The sequence below is a fragment of the Leuresthes tenuis genome, unplaced genomic scaffold (genome assembly GCF_036924035.1).
Source record: "Leuresthes tenuis unplaced genomic scaffold, fLeuTen1.0.hap1 SCAF_24, whole genome shotgun sequence".
NCBI classification, from domain to species: Eukaryota; Metazoa; Chordata; class Actinopteri; order Atheriniformes; family Atherinopsidae; genus Leuresthes; species Leuresthes tenuis.
In genome coordinates this window covers 462,178-468,258 of record NW_027325378.1, presented here as the reverse complement: position 1 = coordinate 468,258, position 6,081 = coordinate 462,178, and positions in this window count along the sequence as shown.

Genomic DNA, 6,081 nt, shown 5'->3' with positions numbered 1-6,081 from the left:
GTGGTTCTGAAGGTCCGCTCAGCTGAGCCGGGGGCAGCTAAAAAAAGGTAAAAATGTCATATTTTATTCTTCTTTTTGAACAGAGGCTGTTTAAACAGATTTAATTACCAGAATCATACAATAAAATAACCTGCAACACAGAACTCATTTAGATTTTTGTTAAAATAAATGTCAGAAAAGACTTTTCACCCCCAAACACTTCGGATCAGTTCTGACCTCCTTAACTTCTTCAGATACACTGATTTAGTTGGAGGAAGAGAGTTTTCTCCAGTCCAGTTGGTGGTACTGTGCCTTTAAGCAGAGGCAGTGAGATGGACCCGTTCCAAAGAGCAGAACATCAGCAGAGATTCGTCTGTTTTCTCCCTGTTTATGGAGTTTTTCTGGAGATTTGAAGCAGCGATGGAAGTTTGCACCACAGGTGAGTTTCCATCCTCAGAGGGTCCGGTTCAGTCGTCCCGTTTGGACCGACATGGTCCACACGAAGCGGTGTTGGTGGTCCGGTTTGATGTGTTGGTGGGAGACCTGAGCAGAAGATCAAGGAGCTGATCTGAAGCAGGAGTCATTGAGCTCCAGAGGTCCTGGTCCGGAGGAAAGATGGAACCCGGATGACAGATGCTTTGCTGTGGCTGAATCAAACCTGGAGAAGCTGGAAGGGTTACAGTTTGTTCTAGAGCCCTGAGAACATCTCCAGTATAGAATATTCTGCCAGGCTGCTGGGAGCAGAAACTTGGTGAGTGTTGGTGATGCAGAAAGTGCTGAATTACACCATATTACCAAAGATAATCCATCCAGATGATTAAATCCAGGTGTTTCAGTCACTTTCATGACCACAGGTGCAGAAACTAAAGCACCTCAGCTGCAGAGCTGCTACGAACATCTGAGAAAGAACGGCTCTCAGCAGCTCAGTGAATCCCAGCCTGGTGCCGTGACTGGAGGCCACCTGGGCAACAAGTCCAGTCCTGAAACGTCCTGCTAAATGTTCCACAGCCAGCTGTCAGCGGGATTATAACAGAGTGGAAACGACTGCAGCTCAGCCAGGAAGTGGAAGGTCAGGTAAGATGACAGAGCGGGGTCAGAGGTCGCAGAGTTTCTGCAGAGTCGGTCGCTGCAAACCTCCAGCCTTCATGTGGCTTCAGATCAGCTCCAGAACAGAGCGTAGAGAGCTTCATGGAGTGGGTTTCCATGGTAACTGCATCCAAGCCACACGTCACCAGGTGCAAAGCGTCAGTAAAGCCGCCGCCGCTGGACTCTAAAGCAGGTGAGACGCGTTCTCTGGAGGGACCAATCACGCTTCTCCACCTGGTAAACTGATGGAGGAGTCTGGGTTTGGCGGTTGCCACGGGAACGGTGCTCATCTGACTGCATTGGGCCGAGTGTAAAGTTTGGTGGAGGTGGGATTATGGTGTGGGGCTGTTGTTCAGGAGCTGGGCTCGGCCCGTTAGTCCCAGAGAAAGGAACTAAGAAGGAACCGAGAGATGGAATCTATTCACTGCAGTTTATAAACTTTTAGCTCGAGTTTTTGAGGTTGTGAATATCTCCAGTCTCTGGTAGAACCTGTTCACTGCAAAGCAGAACAACCTGAGGGCATTAAGAAAGGAACCTGAACACATTCCATCTGAATCCTGCTGCGGAGCCTTTATTGATCCGTCCTGACAGCATTAGTTACATTTTTATCTCTAAAGCAGGTTTAAAGTGGAAAAGAAACTAGATTCAGCCCCACAGACTCATCTGAATGATGCAGCTCGACCCATTCAGGCTCATCAGGACTTAAGCATTGATCTCTGTCTGTGTTACACATTTCTGACGTTGTTCTGATTCTTTACTCCGGCGGCTCGGACCTCTGGCCCCGCCGCGCCCCGCGCCCCTCAGCAGAGTACATTCCCAGCCTCCGGGCGGCCTCAGAGATCCTTGGCGTCTTCCTGCTGGGGAAGGGGAAGTGGTTCTGGGAGGGCGAGCTCAGCTGCCTGCTGAACCTGTCGGTTCTGCTCTCTGCAGACCGGTTCTGCTCCCGGTGGAGGCGGCTGCCGGGGGCCTCGGGCCCCTGAGAACCCCTGACCGGGCTCTCTGTGGTCGTCCTGGAGGCGCCACCAGGAGGATCCTCCCTCAGGTGTAGCTCAGAGGGACTCTGGACCTGAGCCACCCTGCGGGTTCTGGAGGAGCCCCCACTTGGACCGTCACAGTCTGGATGAGGATCATCTTCTCGTTCCTGTTGGGCGCCGCGGACCTCGGGGGACGACCTGCAGAGAAACACAACAGACCTTCTTCTACCGCCCAGAGATGGAAGCACAAAGTCCAGAAAACACCAAGAAACCGGCAGCTTTCAGGGAGGAAAAACACTGAAAATGCTCTTTATCGTGTGGTGACGCCAGCAGTTTGAGGACCAGTGGGTTCTCCCTGAAAAATAAATAATAACTCGTCTGAAAAATAAAAAATAACTCGTCTGAAAAATAAATAACAACTCGTCTGAAAGCTGGTTGGAGGAGCTTCTGAACGGCTTTACCAGCGAGGGGCGGAGCTGCTGCTCTGGGTGGAGCGCCGGTGGAGGTCCAGGTGGACGTGCCACGGGTCGCACATCCTCCGGTCCGGGTCAAATGGGTCGGTCGGGGTGTTTGGCACACCTGGTGACGTCACACCGGATGACGACACACCTGGTGATGTCACACCGGATGACGTCACACCTGGTGATGTCACACCGGATGACGTCACACCTGGTGATGTCACACCTGGGGACGTCACACCTGGTGATGTCACACCGGATGACGACACACCTGGTGATGTCACACCGGATGACGTCACACCTGGTGATGTCACACCGGATGACGACACACCTGGTGATGTCACACCGGATGACGTCACACCTGGTGATGTCACACCGGATGACGTCACACCTGGTGATGTCACACCTGGGGACGTCACACCTGGTGATGTCACACCGGATGACGTCACACCTGGTGATGTCACACCGGATGACGTCACACCTGGTGATGTCACACCTGGGGACGTCACACCGGATGACGTCACACCTGGTGATGTCACACCGGATGACGTCACACCTGGTGACGTCACACCTGGTGACGTCACACCGGATGATGTCACACCTGGTGATGTCACACCTGGTGATGTCACACCTGGTGATGTCACATCCTGAGCGACGGGGACGGTCCCGATGGCTCTTTGGAGACTGCAAACAGAGTTTAAACTCAGTTTAGCATTGGACCAGCAGGCAGTTTTTACAGGAAGTGCTTATCATATGCGTCGATTATCAAAATAAAAGCTCTGTTTCATAAAAAAAAAAAAAAAAAAACAATCTTTACAAAAAGATAAAACCAGATTTTAAAAGCTTGGAGCCATGAGATGCAGGACCCGTCTCAGCTGGTATTCTTTAGAATTCTGTTACTTTAAAATGTTTTCAACATGAAGTGAGAGCTAAGCAAATAAAACACTGATGATGAATAAAGGCACTTCCGGAAGCCGAGGACTCAGCTCAGACTTAGTTTCAGGTGTTAATGAGACAGTGGAGCAGCTGGAAACCCAGAGAAACAGCGCCCCCTGCTGCCAGGATGAGGTTTCTGTTAATCAGAGGAGTTCAAATGTCTGGAGACTGCAGCCAGAGTTCAGAGACGGAACCAAGAGTCCAATTCATTCAGGAACCTTCTTACTGAGTGAAAGGAGCTGGAAGAATGTGACGATCAGAGCTGCCTGAATCCTCCAAAACAAGGAAATGAGCTGCGATGCTTCCTTAATGAGCTCCTTCAGCAGGAGATGCATCTTTAATTAGAGTATCCGTGATTATAAACACTTTACAGCCCTTTATTCACCTTTAAATCTTTGCTCTGATGATAAATATTCTGTTTTACCTGAGATATATATATATATATATATATATATATATATTACCTGAGATAACCTTCCTGTACCAACAGGATCAGATCCAGCTGCAGCTGTTTCTGCAGAATATTTACCGAACATCTGGAGTTTCAGACCCAGCTGTTCGCCTTCCCTCCATCTGACTGTAAAACTGCTTTTTTAATTCTTCCACCTGCGTTTCATTTCTCAATACTTATCGACCCGCTGTTTAAGGGTTCGTTGTTCTCCGGACCTCGTGCCTCTGAGCAGGTAACCGAACAGGTTCTGGTTCCGCTCACCTGCGCCGAACAGCAGCAGCTGCGCGTGTCTGCTCTGCCTCTCTCTGCTGCTCCTGTACTGCTCCCTCAGCAGAGACACGTCCATCTTCCTCCTCTGAGAACAGCCGCGGCTTCTTCCGGATGCACGCGCGAGCAGACGGACACGCGGCGGCTCCGATCAGCTGAGCTCCAGTTCCTGATTCTCTCTGATCAAGGCGTCATTTCAAATGAACTGAGAGGAAACACGAAGCAGTGTGAAAAAGGCAGCTGAGCACGTTCAGAGGAATGTGTTTCTGAACTCTGACCTTTGACCCATTCAGGCAGGAAACAGACTTTATTCTATAATATATGAGAACTATTCCTGAAGACTCCTTAAAGAAATGACACAAAGCTGGTCTCAGAGGGTTCAGGCTGTGTTGGAGAATAAAGGAGCTCAGACCAGAGATTCACTTTAAAGCTGCTGAGAACTGATAAAAAACTCTGGTTCTGCCTCAGATTCTGGGTTTATGTTCATGTTTGAACACGTTTCAGTGAACTCTGACCATGCATGGGTCAAAGGTCAGGGTTCAGGCTGTGCTGGAGGATAAAGGAGCTCAGAGCAGAGACTCACTTTTTGACTTATTTGCTGTATTTTATTCATGTTTGAGGATGTTTTCCTGCAGGTTTGTTTAATGAGCTGTAAGATGCATCTGAATATGTGAAACTTTAAGGTTTCATCTGCATCTGTCGGCCCTTTTTGATGAAAACTGCAGTCTTTGCTTCATTTAAACTGAAGTTAATCAGACAGATGAGATATTTAACCTTTGATTCTGACTCAAGTTTAAGGAGGCAGTGAAATAGAATGAAAACCTTCAGAGTATTTAACATGAAAACATGCTGACTGCTGTATCCTCTGATGCTTTGGTGGTTAAATAAGGAGAAGTCGGCTTCTGTTCCCTGAAGCTATCAGCTGAACGACATTCAGGTGTGTTATCTTCCAGCAGCAGGAGGAGCAGGACATCCTGTTGGCAGCAGCTCACCTGCTGCAGGTGTGATGGAAACACACAACACTGCGTTATTCCCTGGCTTTTATATGACTTTAGACATATAAAGTCATATATACCCAGCATCAACTCTGCTGCCAAATACTGGATAAATCTGTAATTTCATATAAAAACTCCATTTTCAACCCAAAGAAGGTCGTCACAGGTGTCCAAAAATGTGTTTTCATTGGTGGTCTGTGAGACCCGTTTGGGTCTGAGTGTAACTTTTAAACTGTGAAGGTGTCAGGAGGTGAGGCATGTGTGACAATAACAAGGATTTATGAGAAAAAATGATTCAAAACAGTTTCTATTAGTATCTAAAAGCTTTGCTGAATGGTTTTATTCCTGTAAAATGGAGCATATTACACAGATTACACAGTGAGTGGACTGTTTTTGAGAAGACTGCTATCCCAGCTCTGACCACCAGGTGTCAGTATTTCAACAACGTTTCTCAGCTCGGGTCACTTTTGCTGTCTTTGGTGATCTTTGTATCTTTTGGTCTGATGAGGTCCCTGAAAGTCTTTGGGTGCTGCAGTGAGACTGTGATGCTGGACCCGGTGAAAACTAATTTTATATTTTTATTTTTTGTTTGTAGCAGCTTATGTATTTTTGATTTTAAATGGTTATGGATCATGATGTGAAAATATGTTTTATTTAATGTGGAGGATGCATTATGGCTGGAAAAAAACCCATTTGACTCTTCAGGGATGGTTTTGTTTGTCCTAAAAGTCTAAACTGTCTAAACATGACATTTAGACACAATATTTGGGGTTAAACTCTACTGTAAATAAATCCATACAATGAAAGTAGAATTTTTTTCACTGGATGACTCCATTTTTGTCCTTTTTATTTGTGTTTGACTTTATTTAGTCTGACTGTTTGATGATTTTTAAGTTGATGCTTTTTAATATTTTGTTGTCATATCGTCTTCATTT